The sequence below is a fragment of the Odocoileus virginianus genome, unplaced genomic scaffold (genome assembly GCF_023699985.2).
Source record: "Odocoileus virginianus isolate 20LAN1187 ecotype Illinois unplaced genomic scaffold, Ovbor_1.2 Unplaced_Contig_8, whole genome shotgun sequence".
Taxonomy (NCBI): Eukaryota; Metazoa; Chordata; class Mammalia; order Artiodactyla; family Cervidae; genus Odocoileus; species Odocoileus virginianus.
Window position 1 is genome coordinate 356569 of NW_027224325.1, and position 24105 is coordinate 380673.

Consider the following 24105-nt stretch of genomic DNA (forward strand, 5'->3'; position numbering starts at 1 on the left):
AACAGGTCATGATAGAAAAAAATCAGAATAAGATCAAATATTCTATATTGAGAACAGCTGAGAAAGCATTTTTGACTATTACAATTATTTAACAAAAAAGTTCAGTAAGAAAATGTACACGACCCAATTTTTCTCTTAAAATGTGGAAAGGGAATGCATGGAAGTAGTTGATTCCTTTGGTGAGCACAGCCATTGTTCATACTCGTTCCAAGGCTTCTAACATGATGATACTATTTCCTCGTATTACCACCATTCCAATATTGTTCTGTTGCCCACTAGTTGCCATCTCCACACATTCATCTATCACAAGATTCATAAAGGGATCAAATCCCCGCAATATTCCTTGGACATGTCTGCCACCATTTAATTTCAGTAACTTCTTGTCCATAAATATCTTCAACTCAGGAGAATGAGCTTTGCTTATCATGTCTCCTCAGCTGGTATCTGTCTTTTTGATGAAAGCCTTTCTTACAGATTTGAGATGATATCTCATTGTGGTTTTGGTTTCTGTTCCCTGATGGATAGTGATGTTGAGCACCTTTGCATGTACCTGTTGGCCAGTTGTATTTCTTCTTTGCAAAAATGTCTATTCCATTTCTTTGTCCATTTTTAAATTGGATTTTATTGAGTTACGTGAGTTCTTTATGTATTTTGGTTATTAACTTCTTACCAGATAATGACTTGCAAATATTTTCTTCCATTCTGTAGCTTGCCTTTTCATTTTGTTGATATTTTCCTTTACTGTGCAAAAGCTTTTTAGTTTGATGTTTCCCACATGTTTATTTTTGTTTTGTTACATTTGCTCATGGCATCAAACTGAAAAAACTGTTGTCAAGACTGATGTCAAAGAGCTTATCCACTTTGTATCCTTCTAGGAGTTTTATAGTTTCTGGTCTTTGATTTTTGTGTATGGTGTAAGACAGGGGTTCAGTTTCATTCTTTCATTCCACATTGCATGTGGCAATCCAGTTTTCCCAACATTATTTGTTGAAGTGGATATATTGAAGATTTCTTTAGGTCCTGACATTTGACACTTTATAAGTGTGAAATTATAGAATCATGGTTCATTGAATTCTTGCTTCAATTCCTGTTCTATGAAAAGCAGTATTAGTATCTCAGGATATCATGTGGTGGTTTGGAAGACCTAAATAAGCAGTTAACTTTAACAGTTGAAGGGATGATCGGTATAATTTATTATTTAATTATCTGTATATTTGTATTTATTTTTTGGGTCATGCCATGCACCTTGTGGGGTTTTAGTTCCATGATGAGGCATTGAACCTGTGACTCTCGGCAGGAGAACCTGGAGTCCTAACCCTGGATGTGCAGGGAATTTCCAATATGATTTATTTTTTTGCAAATTAGAAAATTTACAGGTCAGAGGGTCTTGGTCAAGGTTATTTAGCTCTGTTTTCCCACTATTTAATGTTTTATAATTATTTTGAAAAAGTAAACCGTGGACATAGTTAAAATTTTGAACAAGATAAATGATTATATAATAACTCATTGAAACCCAGAAATCACTAACATATAAAATGCTAGTTATATTATTTTTACCAGAAAATGTAAAACAACTAAGAAGCTATTAAGAGTAGAAGTCATCTTGTCTGGTAGGACATATCAGAATAAAACATTATATTATCATGATGCAGTCTCACTCAAGTACAGTTTTAACACAACTGTCTCTTTAATATTTCTTCTTGAATGACCCAGATGCATCTAAAACTTACCATGTCTAAAATTGAACTTGTCTCGAAAATTTTAAGATGTACTCTGTGTAAGCTCTTATTCTTCTTATTCCTAAAGCAAGAAACTTGGGAATGATCCTTGTCTCTCTGTTCCCCAATATAATTTTCTTAGAATATTTTTTCTGTGATGACTTTGTCATCTTATGTCTTTGGTATTATTGGCCTCTTAAAATGAGTTGTTAATTGTCGTCTTTTCCTTGGTTTTTAATTTTTTAAGACATTATTTTTTTGCGTTTTGATTGCATTGGATCTTCCTTGCTGCACATGGGGTTTCTCTCGTTGTGGCGAGCAGCATCTGTTCTTCGTTGTGGTGCATGGGCTTCTTACTGCAGTGGCTTCTCTTGTTGCAGAGCATGGGCTTTAGGTTCTCGGGCTTCAGTAGTTACTGCCCCTGGGGTCAGTAGTTGTGGCCCCTGGGCCCAGTTGCTCCGAGGCATGTGGAATTCTGGTAAACTCTGATCCAGTCACTGTACCATCAGGGAAGTTCTTCCTCCTCTGTTTTTTAAAGAGTTTGTATAAGGTTTGTATTATTTTTTTTCTTGAGAGAATTTATCATTGAAAAAACCCAGCAGGCCTGGACTTTCTTTTGTAGAGGATTTTAATTACAAATTTAGTTTCTTTACTTCATATTAGTGTGTTCAGTTTCTTTGTTTCCTTGAGCCAGTATTTGGTAGTTTGTATTTTCTAGGAATTTGACTTGTTTGTTTATGGCTGCACCACTTGGCTTGTGGGAACTTGGTTTCTCAAGTGAAAGTGAAGTCGCTCAGTTGTGTCCCACTCTTTGCAACCCCCATGGACTGTAGCCTACCAGGCTCCTCCCTCCATGGGATTTTCCAGGCAAGAATACTGAAGTGGGTTGCCATTTCCTTCTCCAGGGGATCTTCCCCACTCAGGGATCGAACCCGGGTCTCCCGCATTGTAGACAGACGGTTTACCGTCTGAGCCACCAGGGAAGTGTCTAACCAGGGATCAAATCTGTGCCCCCTGCAGTGGGAGCATGGAGTCTTAGCTGCTGGAAGGCTGAGGAAGTTTCTTTGACTCATTTACAGTGTCTATCTTGTTGGTATAAAAACTTTTATAAGTCCCTTTGCTGTTCACCTGAAACTATCACAACATTGTTAATCAGCTATACCCCCAATACAAAATAAAAAGTTTAAAAAAAAAGATGAACATTTTAAATTAAGATCTTTTTTATCAGGTAAAAAGCCTTTCATAATATTCCCTTAATTCTTTTGATTTCTGTACGGTTAGTTGTTAAGTCCTCTTTCACTCTTATATTAATTGATTTTCATATTCTTTGTTTTCTTTTTTAACCTCTAAATCAATCTCAGTGTATGTTTCCGCACACCCATAGCCCCATCTCTTCCCTTCCCCCTTCCTTTCATTACCTGCACCTTATCTCCCATCCTGCTAATTATCAATTTTGTTGATCTTTTCAAAGAATCACCTTTGAGTTTTACCCCCCTTCCCTCCATTGATACCAACTCTGATCTTTATTTTATTCTACTTAATTTGGATTTGATTTTCAGAATCACATGATCAGATTATTGGTTAAAATTTTTGTTGTTGTTGTTTTCTAGTATATTTTTAAAGCTCTAACTTTCTAAGCCTGTGCTGTCAAATGTGTTAGGTAACTCCCATATGTGGCTGTTAATGCTAAAGTTAAATACTAGATTGAGTTCTTCAGTCATTCTAGTCACATTTCAAGTGTTCTCTGATCTCACGTGCTTAATGGCTTCCCCATTTGACTTTGCAGATATAGAACATTTTATGGCAGAATTTCTTTTCGACTCTGTGTATTGCTTTAACTGTATCCAGTGAATTTGTATATACTAATTTTAACATATATTCAGTTCAAAGTATTTTCTATTTGTCCTCATGGTTTCTTCTTTTACCTGTTGGTTAATTAGAATTTGGTTTTTAAACTTTCCAAAATTTTGGCTTTTCAGATTTCTTTCTGTTGTTACCTTCTAATTTAATTGTGGTAGGAGAACATACCATGAATGATCTAAACCCTTTCAAATTATTGAGATTTGTTTTATTAACTAGCACTGCTGCTGCTGTTTTACTAAGTCGTGTCCGACTCTGCGACCCCAGGGACTGTAGCCTGCCAGACTCCTCTGTCCATGGGATTTCCCAGGCAAGAATACTGAAGTGGGTTGCCATTTCCTTCTCCAGGGGATCTCCCTGACCCAGGGATTGAACCAACATCTACTGCTTGGTCGGCATATCCTTTACCACTGAGCTACCTGGGAAGCCCATTAATTAGCAAAGGAGTTGGCAAACTATTTCTTTAAAGGGCCAGGTAATACTATTTTAGGCTCTGTACCCGGCACAAGGTCTCTGACATGGCTTATTTCCTCTTCCTCACAGATACTATAAGTTATGTGTTTAATCTTTGTCCCTGGTTCTGGACAGAACTTATAAGACTGAGAGATAGGGATGATAAGTGCATCTTTTCATTATTAATAAGAGATCTCTTTTAACCACACCTGGGTTTGATCCCTGGGTTGGGAAGATCCCATTGGAGAAGGGTGTGGCAACCCACTCCAGTATTCTTGCCTGGAGAATTCCATGGACAGAGGAGCCTGGCGGGCTACAGTCCATGGGGTCGCAAAGAGTTGGACACGACTGAGCAACTGAACTGAACTGATCTTTGTATGGAATGTTCTGCGTAGATCAGTTACATCAAGTTGGTTGCTATGTTGTTTAAGTTTTTATATTTTATTAAGACGGTTTTTTATCAATTTCTGCAAAATGAGTATTGAAATCTCCATCTGCAATAGTTAATTATCCCTTTCTCCTTTCATTCTGTTAGTTTTGCTTCATGTATTTTTTTAGGTACATATGCATTTATAATTGTTAGCTATTTTTGATGTATTGGTTCTTTAGCGTATAAAATATTTATCTTTATGTCTAGTGAGTAATCTTTCTTATCTAAGAGTCTTTTTCCTCCACCTTTCATGATTATTTTCATGGTATATCTTTTTCCTTTTTTTTTTCACTTTCAGTCTGTTGTGTCTTTATATCTAGAAATGTTTCTTTTAGACCCCGTATAATTGGATTTTGTCTTTTATCCAGGTTGACAATCTCTGCCTTTACATTGGAGTACTTTGTCCATTTTTTCCTCATCACTTCATGGCAAATAGATGGGGAAAAGTGGAAACAGTGACAGATTTTATTTTCTTGGGCTCCAGAATCACTGTGGATGGTGACTGCAGCCATGAAATTAAAAGATGCTTGCTCCTTGAAAGGAAAGCTATGACAAACCTAGACAGCATATTAAAAAGCAGAGATCACTTTTCTGACAAAGGTCCATATAGTCAAAGCTATGGTTTTTCCAGCAGTCATGTATGGATGTGAGAGTTGGACCATAAAGAATGCTGAGCACTGAAGCTTTCAAACTGTGGTGTAAGAGAAGACTCTTGAAAGTCCTTTGGACAGGAAGGCGATCAAAGCAGTCCATCCTAAAGGAAATCCGTCCTGAATATTTATTGGAAGGGCTGATGCTGAAGCTGAAACTCTACTACTTTGGCCACCTGATGCAAAGAGTTGACTCATTTGAAATGACCCTGATGTTGGGAAAGATAGAAGGCGGGAGGAGAACAGGACAACAGAGGATGAGATGGTTGGATGGCATCACTGACTCAATGGACATGAGTTTGAGCAAACTCTGGGAGATGGTGAAGGACAGGGAAGCCTGATGTGCTGCAGTCCATGGGGTCTCAAAGAGTCAGACACGACTTAGTGACTGAACAACAGCAGCGGTTGTGTGGTTGGACTTAGGTAGCCATTCCCTTCTCCAGGAGATCTTCCCGACCCAGGGATCGAACCCAGGTCTCCTGCACTGCAGGCAGATTCTTTACCGTCTGAGCCACCAGGGAAGCCCTGGTTGGACTTAGGATGTTTGTTTTCTCTTTGTCATGTCAGGTTTTGGTTCCTTTCTCTTACTAAGCCTTTTGTGTCCAGTATTTTTAATGTTCTTTAAAATTTTCTCTCTCTTTGTTTTTACTTTGTGTCTGTCTTAGTTTTTCCTCTAGCAATTATATGTCTAATTTAATATAAGCCACTTCAAGGTAATATTGTATTTATTTTGTTAAAATCTAGCAACTTTGCTATAGATCCATTCCTCTCCTTTGTAACTGGGGCTTCCGTGATGGCTCAGATGGTAAAGAATCTGCCTGCAGTGTGGGAGACCTAGGTTGGGAAAATCTCCTGGAGAAGGGAATACCTACTCCAATATTCTGGCCTGGACAGTTCCATGGACAGAGGAGCCTGGCATTCTACAGTCCATGGGTTGCGAAGAGTTGGATACGACTGAGCGACTTTCACTTCTCTTCTCACTTCTTCTCCTTTGTAACTATTGTATTATTCTGTTTATATGTTTAAAAAACTTTATTCTGATTATCAGTTTAAACAATCTTATGTTTATTTTTTTTTTTAAAGAAATTAAGAGGAAAACAGTCTTTTTTATGTCTTCCATGTTTACCCTTTCTAATGCTTCAGTTTTCCATTCTGTGGATCTAGGGTATTGTCTGATTTCAGTTTTTTTCAGCCTGAATGAACTTCATTTAGTATTTCTTTTGTGGTAGAGATATGCTCATGACATTCTATTAATTTTTGTTTATCTGGGAATTTCCTTACTTTGCTTTCAGATTGAAGAATATTTTTGCTTTATAAAGAATTCTTGGTTCTACAGTCTTTCAGTTACTTTAAATATGTCACTTCATTGCTTTCTGGCCTCCACTCTTTCTGATGAAAAGTCAGATGTTAATGTTGTTGTTCCCCTGTGGGTGATGAATTGTTTTTCTGTTGCTGCTTTCAGGATTTTCATTGAAAAATCTTGGCCTTGCAGTAGTTTAAGCATAATAAATCAAGGTTTGATTCTCTTTGTTTTATTATAGTTGAATTTTTCCAGCTTTTTGACTCTTCTTATTGAGTTTGGGACATTTTCTCAAAACATTTTTCCTACTCCTTACTCTCATCTTCTGAGACTTCCACTACATTCATTTTGAGACCTTGATGTCTCCCTGGCTGTTCCTCCTCCTCCCCCCATTTTTTTTTTTTGATCTTTCTGCCTTTTAAGGATTGAATACTTAGATTATCTACAGGTCCACTAAGTCTGCTATTGAGCCTAGATATATGATTAAATTTTTATTTTGGATGTTCTACTTTTTATCTTATGGATTGTTGTTATAATACCTAGTTCTCTCTTCAGACTTCCTATATGTTGAGTACTGTCATCGTATTTTACTTGATTCTTAGGAGTATTTTATAATAGCTGCTTTGAAATCTCCAGTGTTTGGACTCAGTTGATTAGTTGACTGAATCTCCTCCGCCCCCACCAGGTTAAGTCACACTTCTCTGTTTCTTTATGATTTCCTATATTATAGCAACTCTAAATTCTGGTTTATTTTTCTGCAGGTTGTTGCTATTTTGTAGTAACTTCCTTAGTCTTAAGAGTATGAAATTTGTGCAGCTCACAGGCATTGATACCTCTTTTCAGTTATTTTTATTTTTATTATTTAGCCTGGCTTTCTAGGGTTCACTTCTGTTAGTATGTCTGCATAGCTTGGTGGTCAGTCAGTGCTTTAGGGTGGAATTTTTGATCAAATATCTTGAGTTTATCAGCCTCACACCGTTAATGATCCATCTTTGTTTAGTTTGGGAAACACACTAAAAGTTGCAGCCAGTTTTTAGTCTCATATGGCCTTTTTTTTTTTTTTTTTGCTGGGCTTTCTTGAGTATCTCTTTTAGTTAGCCAGGTGTGTGTAGAACGTTTTATCTTAATTCTGTGACTCCCTCATTTTAAGTGTCTTGTGTTTTCCCAGTGGCCTGCTGCCTGCTTTAGCTGTGACCCAGACTTCAGTGTGTACAAGGTGTTCTTTCCAAACTGGAATACCTACTTTTAGCTGGCAAATCTGTTCACATTGGCTCTCCTGACCCAATTGATCCTGCTTCATATGGCAGCAAAGCTGCTTTTTTGTTTTTTAAGTTGAAGTATAGTTGATTAACAGTGTTACATTAGTTTCAGGTGTACAACAGAGTGACCCAATATTTTTATATATTATACTCCACTTAAAGTTACTATATGAAGAAAAACAAGGAACAGAAAATAAAAAATACAGAAGTTATTATATAAGATTGGCTATATTCTCTGTGCTGTAACTATATCCTTGTAGCTTGGTTATCTTATGCTTACTAGTTTGTGCCTCATAATCTTGTGCAACCTTTATCTTGTGCCTCCTCTCTCCCTCTCACTATTGATGTTTTCTGTTTTTGTGTCGGTTTCTGCTTTGTTATATTCATTCATTTGTTTTAGTTTTTAGATTCTGCATGTAAATTTAACATAAAGTATTTGTCTTTCTTTCTTTGACTTTGTTTCACTAAGCATAATACCCTCCAGGTCCATCCATGTTGTTGAAAATGGCAGAATTTCATTTTTTTTTTAATGGCTGAATAATATTCTCTATGTATATATACAATTCTTTATCCATCTGTTGATGGACACTTAGGTTGCTTCCATATCTTGGCTATTGTAAATAATGCTGCTATGAACATTGGGGTGCATATATCTTTTTGAGTTAGCGTTTCACTTTCTTTAATTTTATTCCCAGAAGTAGAATTGCTGGATGATGATATGGTAGTTCTATTTTTAGTTTTTTTTTTTTTTTAAGGAACCTCCATATTGTTCTCCAAAGTGGCTGCACCAGTTTACATTCCCACTAACAGTGTAGGAGTGTTCCCTTTTCTCCACATCCTCACTAACATTTGTCATTTGTGGTCTTTTGGTAATAGCCATTCGGATGGATGTGAGGATATATTTTAAAAATAATATTTATTTATTTATTTGACTTTGTCAGGTCTTAGTTGGGACACTCAGAATCTTTGTTGTGTCATATTGCATCTTTTGTCGCAGTGCACAAACTCCAGCTGTGGCACATGGACTCTAGTTGTGGTGCACGACCTTAGTTGCTCCACAGCATGTGGGATATTAGTTCCTGACCAGTGATTGAACCTGAGTGCCTCAAATTTCAAGGCAGATTTTTAACTACTGGACCACCAGGAAAGTCCTTCATTGTGGTTTTGACATGCATTTCTCTTATGATTAGCAGTGATGAGAACTGTCAGTCATCTGTATGTCTTGTTTGGGAAATGTCTATTCAGGTCCTCTGCCTATTTTTTAAATTTTTTTTTTCTTTAATAGTGAGTTTCATGAGCTTTATGGGACTTCCCTGGTGGCTCAGTGGTAAAGAATCCGCCTGCCATGCAGGAGACTTGGGTTCAATCCTTGGGTTGGGAAGATCCCCTGGAGAAGGAAATGACTATCCACTCCAGTATTCTTGTCTGGGAAATCCCATGGACAGAGGAACCTGGCAGGCTGTAGTCCATGGAGTCACAAAAGAATCAGACACGACTTAGTGACTAAACAACAGTATATATTTTGGATATTATTGGTCATATCATTTACAAATGTTTTCTCTCACTCGGTAGGTTGTCTTTTTGTTTGTTCCTGGTTTCTTTTGCTGTGCAGAAGCTTTTGAGTTAAATTAGGTCCCATTTTTTAATTAAAATTTTATTTTATTTTATTTTTGGCTGCACTGGGTCTTCATTGCTGTGTGTGGGCTTTCTCTTGTGATGAGTAGGGGCTACTTTCTGGTTGCAGTGTGTGGGCTTCTAATTGCAGTGGCTTCTCTTATTACGGAGCATGGACTCTAGGCACTCAGCTTCAGTAGTTGAGGCCCAGAGGCTCATTTGCAGCTCTTGGGTTCTAGAACGCAGGCTCAGTAGTTGTAGCACACGGGCTTAGTTGTGGTATCTTCCTGGACCAGGGATAAGTGGTGTCTCCTGCATTGATCCCCAAGGAAGCCCAACATTTGTTTATTTTTGGTTTTGTTTCCTTTACCTTAGGAGACAGATCCAGAAATTATTGCTACCATTTATGTCAAGAGTGTTCTTCTATGTTTTGTTTTAGTTTTATGGTTTCTGGTCTTACATTCAGGTCTTTAATCCATCTTGAGTTTATTTTTGTATATGGTATGAGAACAGAGCTCCTGTTTTTTATGGTCACCCTCACTCTAGTAAAACTACTGATGGTGCATACTAGAATTTTCGAGTGGAAGTAGGGGATCGTAGGATCATGCTCAGGCAAGAAGGCCAGTGCCTTCCACTGTTTTTACGATAGCATATTTTTGTAGAATAAGCACTTCTCATTTTGTCTGATAATGATTGTTTCCCAGTGCTTTGAAATGGATGGGTTCTTTTGTTTGTGACAGTTTTGTCAAGTTTTATATCTGCACTTTGAGGGGAGGGTTCACTTTTCATTCTTCCATTAGTGGAAGTTAGCTAGCTGTTGATTTGTGTGTGTGTGTGTGTGTGTGTGTGAGATTCCATTTTCTCAAAAAATTAAAAAGTTAATGTATTTTTTTAAAGTAATATCTCAAATATTTTCCTAGGTCTGAATTCCTAGGAACTTCCTAGGTCTTGTACCATTGCACTAGTTAGTTGTAGCTATTTAAATTTTAGTTAACTAAAATTCCCTGGCTATCCATTGGTTCAGACTCCCTGCTTCCACTGCAGGGGGCACAGGTTTGACCCCTGGTCAGGGAACTAAGATCCCACATGCTGTGTGGCAGGGGTCAAAAAATAAACCTCCCTCAAAAAATTTCTTGGAGTTTTTTTTTTTTTAATTCCATTCAGAAGTGTACTGAAAAGTTTCATTATACTTTTGTCTTTATTATGGTCTCCATTTATTTTAAATTTATTACTTAGCTGTTTTTGTTTCTAGGTTTTTGTTCTTTTTAAAATCTGTTTTTGTATTTTTCTTTGGTCATAGTTAATGCTATTCTGTTTTGAATACATTAAGCATTTATTTTATATTTATGCACTAATTGTACATCAGTAATCTCTGCTGTTTTCTCCCCTGTGGTTTGTCATTTCATTTGGTTTGTTAATTCATGTGTCTGTTTTTGCTTTTACTGCTTTAAAGATGGCATTCCATTAACAACTTCTGGCTTAAAAAATTATATATTTTGGCTGCACTGTATCTTAGTTGTAGGATACAGAATATTTTAGTTATGGCATGTAGGATCTAGTTCCCTGGTCAGGGATAGAACCTGGCATTGGGAACATGGAATCTTAGCCACTGGACCACAAGGGAAGTCCCATGGATTTATAGTTTCTGATGAAACGTCTTCTGTCAGTGTTATCTTTGTTCCTTTGTGTGTAATATGTTCGTACCCACCTCTCCCACTGCTGTTAAGGCTTACTCTTTATTACTAGTTTTTAGCAATTGATTTTATGATGTGCTTTGGTATGGTTTTATTTAGAGGTGTAATCCTCAGGGATTATTGAGATTCTTGAATTTTGGATTATTTTTGTTCAAGTTGGAGAAAATTTGGCCATTTTCTCTTAAAATATTTTTCTGATTTTTTAAAATATCCTTTCTGAAATACCAATTGCACATATATTTAGCCACTTGATAATGTCTCACATTTAGTGAGCCTGTGTATTTTATTCCCCCACTCATTCATTCATCTTCATGCTTCTATTTGTTTACTTTCAGTTTTACCAGGTTTTTCTTTTATATTTTGAAACAGTCTTGTTAGGTACACATATGGTTATAATTATATCTTCCTTAGAATTGCCATTTTTATAATTATAAAATGTTCAGTTTGTGTCTAGTAACTTTTTTCTCAAAAACTATTTTATCGTATATTAGTATAGCTACTCCAGCTCTTTCATAGTTAACAGTTTCCATGACATATTTTTTCCATGTTTTTTCCTTCATCCTATTTATGTTTTTGATCTCTCTGTCTCTTGTAAGTAGCAGTCCTATCTTTTGACTGGAGTATTTATTTCATTCTCATTTACCGTCATCATTTATATCAGCAAATCTTTGTTGGTTTTCTATGCAACATATGTTTTTTTTTTTTTTTTGTTCCTTGGTTGTTTATTTGCCTTCTTTTGTAATACATAGGTAATTCCTAGTATTCTATTTTAATTCCTTTGTTAGCAATTGCTCTAGGGATTCCAGTATGTATCTTGGTTTATCACAGTCTACTTTAGATTACTACTAACTTGATTTCAGTAAAATACAGAAACTAATATCAGATAAAATAGTTTTTGAGAAAAAAGTTACTAGACACAAACTGAAAATTTTATAATTATGAAAATGGCAATTCTAAGGAAGATACTATTATAACCATATGTGCACCTAACAAGACTGCTTCAAAATATATAAGAAAAACCTGGTAAGGGCTTCTTTGTGTTACTGTTGTTTCATACATTGCATCTATATGTTATAAACCCAACAATATTGTTAGTCATTGCTTATACACTTTGATGGTTTTTAAAGAAGTTAAAGACGAGAATGGGAAAAATACGTAAGAGCTTGTCATATTAACCTGTGTTTATTTACCATTTCTGGCATTCTCTTAGTTTTTTCTGGGTTTGTGTCATGGTTTGGTGTTGTGTCCTTGCACCAGTGTAAATCCATTTTCTATCTCCTTCTTTGTGCTATTACTGTTTTATGCAACTTTTTAAATCAATTAAGGTAAGAGAATAAGTAAGATTTATATTCTGTGATACATTTATCAATATAATTAGCCTTGTTGTTCAGTCCCTGAGTCATGTCCTACTCTTCAAGACCCCATGGACTGCAGCACGCCAGACTTCCCTGTCGTTCACCATCTCCCGGAGCTTGCTCAGACTCGAGCATTGAGTCGGTGATGCCACCCAACCATCTCGTCCTCTGTCATCCCCTTCTCCTGCTTTCAATCTTTCCCAGCATCAGGGTCTTTTCAAATGAATTGGCTCTTTGTGTCAGGTGGCCATAGTTTTGGAGCTTCAGCCTCAGTCCTTCCAGTAAATATTCAGGATTGATTGACTGGTTTAATCTTGCAGTAAGGTTAACAAGGGTTAATGTTACTTGTGCTCTTTATCTCCGTATGCATTCGAGTTACATCTGAGGTCACTTCCTTTCAACTTGAGGACCTTCTTTGAAGGCAGGTCAGTTTGAAATGAATTCTCTACATTCATGATTATATGAGGATTTCTTTATTTCATTTTCACAGGTTAGTTTTGATGAGTATAGAACCCTTTGTTGGTGATTTTTTCTTTCACCACTCTGAATTGTGTCACCCCACTGGTTTTTGACCTCTGTTGTTCTGCACAGTCTAATGTAAATCTTACTGTCATTCAATTGTACAAGCCCTCACAGCATTGAAAAATGCTATAAACAAATAAATAAAAAGAAGGAAGAAAAAAGAGTTGTACACCAGAAGTTTCTTTTTCCTTTCCTTTATTTATTTATTTATTTATAGCTGTGCCAGGTCTTTCGCTGCTCTGAGGGCTTTTCCTCTAGTTGCGGACAAAATGGGGGCTACTCTCTAGTTGTGGTGCTTGGGCTTCTCGTGGCTTTTCTTAGTGTAGAACATGGACTCTCAGGCTTTCGGGTCTCATAGTTTCTGCCCGTGGGCTCAGTAGTTGCAGTTCCTGGGCTCTCGAGCATAGGCTCAGCAGTTGTGGCACACGGCCTTAGTTGCTCCATGGCACGTGGGATCTTGCCAGATCACAGACCGAACCCATGTCTCCTGCATTAGCAGATGGATTTTTTTAATCACTGAGCCACCTGGGAAGAAGCCCCATTTTCTTACTACTTTCAAAAATTTTTTTACTTTCAGTAGTTTAACTGTAACTGTATATATCTTTAATTGTTACAATAAATGCCACATAGGCCAAATATTTTTTCCTTTTGTATTTTACTGTGTAATAATTTGTTATGAAGTAAAATGTAGTTATAAAGTATTTTCCATTTTAGTAATTTTTTTCACTTAAAAATTTCCTGTTTGAACCCAGAATATCATTTCTTTGAGTTTTCTTTTTTGGCTGCACCACAGACATGGAGAGTCTGAGTTCCCCACCATGCTCCCTACAGTTGAGACAAGGGCTTCCAACCACTGGGCTGCCAGGGGATCCTCTACCATGTCTTATTTATTTATTTATTTTTCATTTATTTTTATTAGTTGGAGGCTAATTACTTTACAGTATTGTAGTGGGTTTTGTCATACATTGACATGAATCAGCCATGGATTTACATGTATTCCCCATCCCAGTCCCCCCTCCCACTTCCCTCTCCACCCGATCCCTCTGGGTCTTCCCAGTGCACCAGGCCCAAGCACTTGTCTCATGCATCCAACCTGGAGCTGGTGATCTGTTTCACCCTAGATAATATACATGTTTCGATGCTGTTCTCTCAAAACATCCCACCCTCGCCTTCTCCCACAGAGTCCAAAAGTCTTTTCTATACATCTGTGTCTCTTTTTCTGTTTTGCATATAGGGTTATCATTACCATCTTTCTAAATTCCATATATATGTGTTAGTATACTGTATTGGTCTTTATCTTTCTGGCTTACTTCACTCTGTATAATAGGCTCCAGTTTCATCCCATCTCTTTAGAACTGATTCAAATGAATTCTTTCTAACGGCTGAGGAATATTCCATGGTGTATGTGTACCACAGCTTCCTTATCCATTCGTCTGCTGATGGGCATCTAGGTTGCTTCCATGTCCTGGCAATTATAAACAGTGCTGCGATGAACATTGGGGTATGTGTCTCTTTCAGATCTGGTTTCCTTGGTGTGTATGCCCAGAAGTGGGATTGCTGGGTCATATGGCAGTTCTAGTTCCAGTTTTTTAAGAAATCCTCCACACTGTTCTCCATAGTGGCTGTACTAATTTGCATTCCCACCAACAGTGTAAGAGGGTTCCCTTTTCTCCACACCCTCTCCAGCATTTATTGCTTGTAGACTTTTGGATAGCAGCCATCCTGACTGGCGTGTAATGGTACCTCATTGTGGTTTTGATTTGCATTTCTCTGATAATGAGTGATGTTGAGCATCTTTTCATGTGTTTGTTAGTCATCTGTATGTCTTCTTTGGAGAAATGTCTGTTTAGTTCTTTGGCCCATTTTTTGACTGGGTCATTTATTTTTCTGGAATTGAGCTGTAGGAGTTGCTTGTATATTTTTGAGATTAGTCCTTTTTTGCTTTGTTTGCTATTATTTTCTCCCAATATGAGGGCTGTCTTTTCACCTTGCTTATAGTTTCCTCTCTTGTGCAAAATCTTTTAAGTTTCATTAGGTCCCATTTGTTTATTTTTGCTTTTATTTCCAATATTCTGGGAGGTGGGTCATAGAGGATCCTGCTGTGGTTTATGTCAGAGAGTGTTTTGTCTATGTTTTCCTCTAGAAGTTTTATAGTTTCTGGTCTTACATTTAGATCTTTAATCCATTTTGAGTTTATTTTTGTGTATGGTATTAGAAAGTGTTCTAGTTTCATTCTTTTACAAGTGGTTGACCAGTTTTCCCAGCACCACTTGTTAAAGAGGTTGTCTTTTTTCCATTTTATATCCTTGCCTCCTTTGTTGAAGATAAGGTGACCATAGGTTCGTGGATTTATCTCTGGGCTTTCTATTCTGTTCCATTGATCTATATTTCTGTCTTTGTGCCAGTACCATACTGTCTTGATGACTGTGGCTTTGTAGTAGAGTCTGAAGTCAGGCAGGTTGATTCCTCCAGTTCCATTCTTCTTTCTCAAGATTACTTTGGCTATTCGAGGTTTTTGTATTTCCATACAAACTCTGAACTTATTTGTTCTAGTTCTGTGAAAAATACCGTTGGTAGCTTGATAAGGATTGCATTGAATCTATAGATTGTTTTGGGTAGAATAGCCATTTTGACAATATTGATTCTTCCAATCCATGAACACGGTACGTTTCTCCATCTGTTTGTGTCCTCTTTGATTTCTTTCATCAGTGTTTTATAGTTTTCTATGTATAGGTCTTTTGTACCATGTCTTATTTAGGAATCATTTCACTTTTTTGGGAGGGGTGGAGAGTTTATATTTTATTTAATTAATTTGTTTATTTTTAGAGTTAATTGGATTGTGTCCATACATGTGGTCAGTAAAACCTTTTACTTCCTGCCTTCCCCCTCCCCATTCATGGCCAAGTTACATGGTTAAAGTTTTATGGATGTAGGAAAACAAAAATACTTTATTGTTTTAAGTTAAAAGATTCCTTTCATGGATTCAGCTTGGTGTCAGGTGCACTTTGGGATGCATAAATTTTCGTTTTAGAGAGGAAAGATAGTACTTAACCTTTCAGCAGGGTTTGTGGTAGTATCTGTGTAAATTAAATAGTTTAGTATTTTGCAGCAGTATTTACATTAAGTAGGGTAACTAAAGATGTAAATAGTTTCATGCCAGTTCAGATCAGGTCTTTTCACTGTGTGTTTTGAAACTAAACTTTAATCAAAATTTTCTGGATTTCCCAATTCAGGTAAAGAAGTTCAGTTCAGTTCAGTTGCTCAGTTGTGTCCAACTCTTCGTGATCCGCAGCACACCAGGCCTCCCTGTCCATCACCAACTCCCGACTGCACCCAAACCCCTGTCCACTGAGTTGGTGATGCTGTCCAACCATCTCATCCTCTGTCATCCCCTTCTCCTCCTGTCTTCAATCTTTCCCAGCATCAGGGTCTTTTCAAATGAGTCAGCTCTTCACATCAGGTGGCCAAAATACTGGAGTTTCAGCTTCAACATCAGTCCTTCCAATGAACACCCAGGACTGATCTCCTTTAGGATAGATTGGTTGGATCTCCTTGCAGTCCAAGGGACTCTCAAGAGTCTTCTCCAACACCACAGTTCAAAAGCATCAATTCTTCGGTGCTCAGTTTTTTTTATAGTCCAACTCTCACATCTGTACATGACCACTGGAAAAACCATAGCCTTGACTAGATGGACCTTTGTTGACAAAGTAATGTCTCTGCTTTTTAATATGCTATCTAGGTTGGTCATAACTTTCCTTCCAAGGAGTAAGCGTCTTTTAATTTCATGGCTGCAGTCACCATCTGCAGTGATTTTGGAGCCCCCCAAAATAAAGTCTGACACTGTTTCCACTGTTTCCCTAGATATTTGCCATGAAGTGATGGGACCGGATGCTATGATCTTAGTTTCCTGAATGTTGAACTTTAAGCCAACTTTTTCACTCTCCTCTCACTTTCATCAAGAGGTTCTTTAGTTCTTCACTTTCTGCTATAAGGGTGGTGTCATCTGCATATCTGAGGTTATTGATATTTCTCCGGGCAATCTTGATTCCAGCTTGTGCTTCCTCCACCCCAGCATTTCTCATGATGTACTCTGCATATAAGTTAACCATAAGCAGGGTGACAATATACAGCCTTGACGTACTCCTTTTCCTATTTGGAACCAGTCTGTTGTTCCATGTCCAGTTCTAACTGTTGCTTCCTGACCTACATACAGGTTTCTCAAGAGGCAGGTCAGGTGGTATTGGTATTCCCATCTCTTTCAGAATTTTCCACAGTTTATTATGATTCACACAGTCAAAGACTTTGGCATAGTCAGTAAAGCAGAAATAGATGTTTTTCTGGAATTCTTTTGCTTTTTCGATGATCCAACAGATGTTGGCAATTTGATCTCTGGTTCCTCCCTTTTCTAAAACCAGCTTGAACATCTGGAAGTTCACAGTTCACGGATTCCTGAAGCCTGGCTTGGAGAATTTTGAGCATTACTTTACTAGTGTGAGATGAGTGAAATTGTGCAGTAGTTTGAGCATTCTTTGGCATTGCCTTTCTTTGGGATCAGAACGAAAACTGACCTTTTCCAGTCCTGTGACCACTGCTGAGTTTTCCAAATTTGCTGACATAATTGGGTGCAGCACTTTCACAGCATCATCTTTCAGGATTTGAAACAGCTCAATTGGAATTCCATCACCTCCACTATCTTTGTTCGTAGTCAAGAGCCACTAAATTTTATATTTTACCATTATATTTGTGTATATGCATATATTTTTACTTTTTGTTTGTGGCTGTCATCTTGTGTGTTGCATAAACCTTGACGGTTTTTGGATTGTATCCTTCACTGTTAAATAAAATTTCTCCTTGTCCTGTTTAATACTTTTTGAGGTCAGATTAGGTTTATATAATGCTATTGGGTTGGCCAAAAAGTTCATATGATGTTGTGGAAAAACCCAAAAGAACTTTTTGGGCAAGCTGAAAATACTCTTTTCCTTTTTTCTCTTTGTTTTTTTGTTTGCTCTTCCTCCTGCCACCCATCCCCATTTGCTGGTATTTATTTATCCTTTTCTTTTAAAATCTTTTAAGTATGTTTCTTGATTTGATTAAGTTGCTTTTCCCCCCCAGGTCTTCTATTTTTTTTTTTTTTTTAATGAAAATCATGTTTGTTTATTCCAGCAGAACTCATTTCCTTATATGTGTGATATATATTCTAATTCATTTCTCTTCAGAGTTCTTAGTAGCTTTTTTGTTTTTCTCCCGAAGTTCTCTTTCGTTCCTTCTATTAGTCCTGCCTCTATAGAAGTCAGTGAGCTGGTTCTGATTGTTCACATTGGTCTCCCTCAAGTTACTGACCTTCCTCAAATGGAACGCATACACTTGTTCTTTGCCTGTACGTGAGTATGGCTCCCTTTACAGGGTCGGTTTTATGGGACGTGTTACTGGTCAGTGGTGAACTGTGAACCATGGGAGACATGATAAACTTTGTTTCAGTGGCTTGTTCTAATATTTTCAAATTAATTGCCTTATCCCAAGAGTCGTAAAGCCTTACTGTTTCCCTGCTCAGCTTGTACAGCTGGGGTCGGAGCAGCCCTCACGATCCAAGGACTGGCTGGCTGGCTGACTGTGCCTCCCAGGGAGCCTCCTAGAGTAGGCAGTTAATGAGTAGATGCGTTGTACCAGGCAGCTGTGGGAATCCTGGCTCTTCATGGTCAAGGCTTCGGATCCACTGAGCCTTTCCAGTTCCGTGAAGAGAGAGTGGAGAAAACCCAGGTGCCTACAAGTTTACTCACATTAGCATATGTGTGTATATAGCCCTCTCTCCTGTGAGCTATATCCACAAAGAAGACTCAGAATTCCCATAGTTTCGGATTTGAGTAGTTGAATTCAAGAACCATCTTGAAATTCCTGAGTTCATGAAGAATCATTCATTCAAACTAGATGTTCAGTCCTTTTTTTGCAAAGGACTAGATAGTATCAATATATATATATACCTTGTGCTTTGTAGTCCAAATACTATCCCTGTACCTTTTTCCTCCTCCTTTGCTCTTAAAAGTATAAAAATCATTCTTAATAAATTATTGGCTGAACTGTTTATTCTTTTTTAAACTGGAATTTTAAATAGCTACTAGGCTATAAGCTGAATTACCAATTTAAAAGTATGTTATTTTTCACATAAGTTTTGTTTTTTTTTTTTTCCATTTATTTTTATTAGTTGGTAATATTAAAACTTTGGCAACTTTATGTCAAATAATTAGAGTATTGAAGTTAGATTGCTTTATTTGATAATGAACTTATAACTTTCTGAGTATGTTAGATTTTTAATTTTAATTTAAAGATTTATCTTTAAGAATTAGGAAGCTTAAAGAATATCAATAAGCTTTATAGTAACGTCTGTGCTTGTTGCTGTGTTTCCTAAACATATTTTGTTATATTTGATAATCGATTTCAGGTCTTGTATGATCATTTGTGTACTTAAGTGGCCATCTATGACTTCAGCTTAAGCCAGTTTTATGTTTAGTGGTAAAAAATACTTTTTTTTTTTTACTTTTCAAGTTTTTGTTTTACTGTGCTCAGCCTGCCTATGTGTTATTTTTTGTACAAGTATTTAATTTTTTAATTGAGTGCAACATATTTCCAGTGTACAACATAGTGATTTGATTTTTTATACATTACAAAATGTATGCCACAGTGGTAAAACTGAGCTGTGTGATTTATAGGATGCTTACTAATAATTGAAATACATGTTCTCTGTGGTAATTTTTTGTAGGGTTAAGCCAATTTGATTGTAAGTTACTTTAGTTGTTTTCTAATATAACTCCAGTTTTCTCCTGTATAAAGCAGTGTACTTCTTTATTCTGCCTCTCCTAGCAAATCATTCTCTTTCCCTCTCTCTGTTGACAGTGTCTTTGCTAAGAATGGGCAGCACATTTATCATTCCACATTTCCAGCTCCCCAGTACTCACACACAAATCTTTTTGTTGCTACCTTCACTGTTACAAAATTTCTGTAGAAAAAAATCAGTGACTTGTTGCTTCAGAATCTGGTTATTTTTTCCTTCCTCCTCCTCAGCAGGTGTGTACTGCTTCCTAGCTGCCTGTTATGGTGTACACACAGGGAAGGAATAGAGATGAACAAGAGGTATGTGCAAGGTGAAGGGAGGAATTAGCATTGGGAATGGATATACTTTTCTAACTTGGAACTTTTGGCACTACCTGATAATCTTACTCTCTCCAGATTCTTTTTCCTGTTCCCTGAATTATTCAGCGTGGACTTTTAGCACTTAGCTCACAAGACTCACTCTCATCATTTAATCTGGCCTCCCACTTAAGTGATTAGAGGCTGGCTGTAGGTGTAAATTTAAATTCCCTTCCATTCCCTTTTCCACCTGAAAAACATGTCTCTATTTTTTCATTTAGAATTACTTTCTAAGGGGAAGGGAATTGATGCTTAAAGATTTGGACTAACTGCTCCCGGGCAAGGGAAAAAAAAGCTGGGGCTGAATAAAAAGATTGTTAGGTCATGCCCGAGTCAGCTGACATTTAAGGATAGTGTGTAATTCTTTTTTTAAATGATTAATTTTGCTGTGCTGGGTCTTCATTGCTGCGTAGACTCTTCTCTAGTTGTGCTAAGAGGCAGCTTCTCTCGTGGTGATGTGTGGGCCACTTATTATGGTGGCTTCTTTTGTAGAGCGTAGGCTCTTCAGTACTTGTGGCTCCCAGGCTCTTGAGCACCGGCTGAGTAGTTGCGGCACACAGGCTTGGTTGTCCTGCAACGTGGGATCTTCCCGGACCAGGGATTGAACCCATGTCTCCTGCATTGGCAGGCAGATTCTTTACCACTGAGCCACCAGGGAAGCCCGATAATGTGTAATTCTAAAAGTAAATTGGTACAGTAATGACTAGATTATGAGTGATTAATGGAAAAAGTAGTTGACTCTCCTTCCGCCCCGCACCCCCCCCCCCCCCCCCCCAGTTTGTATACTGGGTTTTAATGTAAAATGTACTTCCTGTGATTTGCAAGTTGAAAATGTTTAAATCTGTCCCCTAAATCTGAGACCTCCTTTTCTTTTGCTTGATGCGTAAAGATTGATGTACAAAGGGATATATATTGTCCTTGATCCTATACTCTCTCACTAATCGTAATTGTACTTCAGAGTTGAACTACTTGTATGCTGGTGGCTATATGTATATGCTAAACACAGTCTACCCAAAACTTATTCATTACATCCTGGCTAAAATTACTTTTCCCTCATTTTGAGTAATTGTGTAATTATCCATGAATTACCCTTGCAGAAACTTGCAAATCATCTAGAATTTTAAATTTCTTCCCTTGCTGTAACTGTTAGCTCTCTATTTACATATATGCATTCATTAACTCAATCAATTCTGCCTATAATTTATCCTCTGAAAAGTGAAAGTGAAAATTGCTCAGTCATGTCCGACTCTTTGCGACCCCATGGACTATACAGTCCATGGACTTCTCCAGGCCAGAATACTGGCCTGCTCCCTTCTCCAGGGGATAGTCCCAACCCAGGGATCGAACCCAGGTCCCCTGTGAAGATTCTTTACCAGCTGAGCCACAGCGAAGCCCAAGAATACTGGAGTGGGTAGTCTATCCTTTCTCCGGGGGATCTTCCCGACCCAGTGACCGACCCGGGGTCTCATGCATTGCAGGTGGATTCTTTACCAGCTGAGCTACCAGAGAAGCCATTTATATTATATGATTGCCTTAGTTTAATAGACCAGTCTTTTAATTTGAGGGCTAGTTATTTTTAAAAAGAGTATGGGCTGTAGGTTCATACATTTTAGTTTCGACCTTGGTCTCCTCTCCCTTCCACTTAGATTGTCCTGTGACTTGAGAACATTATCTAATCTCTCTGAACCTCAGTCTGCTCACTTTTGAAATGGATGTAGTAATTGATCCTACTTTACAGAGCTGTTATGAGGACTGGATGAACTAAAACATATAAGTTTCTCAGTAAATACTAACTGATCTTACAGTGAAACCTTGTACAAATGCAAATATAGATATAATTTGATATGATTATTTCCTGTCCCCAGCATAGCCTGTATTTTCAAGTAGGCACATTAAAAATCTTACTGGGATGAGGGCAGAAGTACAAGGTAGAGCAGAGTTGGGCTGGGAAACATCTGATAAAGAATGTGGGGTGGCAGAGTCCCTATGTCCCCAATGTTTTGTGAGCCAGTTTATGTGAATCAGACTGAAGAAAAGATGCCAACTAATAGAGGTTCTTTCTTGGAGTCTCTGAAACTTGACTCTGGTTTATGTGATTGAATTTCAAGGCCCTTGCTTATTTTATTAAGGAAAGATTTTACCTTATTTTAATTGACATAATTTTAATCATATCTCAATTTTCCTTTCATATTTTAATTAGAATAATTTTTAAAGCTGGAGTTTAATTATAATAGAACAGATCATTATATTTTAGTATTTTATGTTTTTTTAATCTCTGTCATAGTTATATTTACTTTTAGCCCATGCATGTTTAGCTTTCAGTGTTTTATTGATGCCTTTGCTAATTGTTTTTGCATCTAACTTCTAAATATTTTTCCATGTTCTCAGATATCAGATTGAACTGTATAAAATTGACATATTTGCAGGTCCTAAGTGGTTGAATACTGGCAGTTTTATATGGTTCAGCCCAATGCTTTATTAGTTCTTATAGCAATGAATAGTACTGTTTTGTGTCTGGTAATTTGATTTGCTCTTATTGTAGAATAATAACTATCAGGATATAGATTGCCAGTTGACTTTTATTTTCTCCAACAGCTTTGAAGATAATTATTCCTGTTATTATTTGGCAGTTTTTTTTTTAACTGATGAGATAAGCTCTAAGTCTGATTTTCTTCTATTACTAGTAGTTATTAAGAGTTTTTTGAGGGATTTCCTAATGACCTAGTGGTTAGGATTGTGGGCTTTCACTTCTGTGGCCTGGGTTTAATCCCTGGTGAGAGAACTGAGGTCCCACAGTCACATGACATGGCCATAAAAAGAAAACAAAAATTTCTTCTTCATCTTGGCTGATGTTTAGGTGCAGAGGTATTTTTATCTTGCTTAAGAGTTGGATTGCAGTCTGAGGTCTCATTTCTTCAGGTCTGAAATTTCCAGCCTTTGTCTCTTCAGCATCTCTACTTCATTTCCTTAATGAACTTCTTTTAACATATGCTGGGGTTCCTCATTTAGTTCCTTTGTGGTTTTTTTTGGATGTCCAGAATGTGTTTATTGGGACGGTTTCCCAGTCATCTTGATTCAGGGTGCTTTTAATGCTGCTTCTGTCTAAGGAACATTCTCCTTAAGTCTTACTTTTCCTCCTATAGGTTGACAGAGGGTAGTAGAGCAGCCAGCTCACAAAACTATTTGTGCATGATCAAAGATGGTGGTGATTTTATAGCATCTTGGGCATTTCACATCCATGAAAATCGGGGAATTTAGGGCTCCGCACCAGGCACTCCTTATGTTTCCTCTTCTTTTATGGAGAGGGATGAAGGAGATCCTTTGTGAGAGGCTTGTTCTTGTGGGGAGTTGTCACTGCCACTGCCCAGAAAGGCTCATTGAGTTCTTTAGCTTGCTTCTTCTCTTGCATTCTCTCTCTCCTTTTCTCTGTGTTGAATTCTATATAATTTCTTCATATCTGTCTTCTATCTTAATAGTTTCCTTAACAGTTACCACTTGCTTATTAGTGTTTTAAGTTTATTCAATTTCATTTTCTTTTTCATATCTACCCATTTTCATAGATTCCATTTGTCCTTTATCTCTGTGAACATTTTACACATATTTGAAGTCTATCAGACTTTGTTTTCTGTGGTTTTAGGTTTTTACTTCTTGGTTTCTTGTGTTTGTCTACTTATTCTAACAGTATTGGGTTTCTTAATGTGCATTGTAGTTTTTTTTATGAGCTAGTTTTATTTATAAGCTTATCTTCAGTGGGAGTTCCTCTCGTGCCTTGGGTGGAAGGAGTTCTAATGAGATGGTTTTTTGTTTATAAGAGTCCAGAAAAGTTTCTTTTGGTTGTTGTTGAATGAATATGTGAATTTGCCTAAGTAGAAACCCCAGGATAAGAAGTAGCTATTGGGCAAAAATAATGACTTCTACTTTGTGAACATTTTGCTTGGAGTTATAAGTTGATTAAAGAGGAGATTTTAAATAAGAACTTGAGCTTAGGATAGAGGACAGAAGAGAAACGTTGACTTCACCCTTCGAGAAGATGACTAGTGTGATGGACTGGGTTCCTTCTGGTTCATA

The 24105-nt window shown here is 37.3% G+C and overlaps 1 protein-coding gene and 1 pseudogene across 2 annotated transcripts in view; one reads left to right on the forward strand and one right to left on the reverse strand.

Moving 5' to 3' along the window:
* Positions 1-24105, forward strand: part of TRIM33 (tripartite motif containing 33) — a 141887-nt gene that overhangs the window by 31724 nt on the left and 86058 nt on the right. The window lies entirely within an intron of this gene.
* LOC110147039 (small nuclear ribonucleoprotein G pseudogene) lies at positions 192-418 on the reverse strand (annotated as a pseudogene).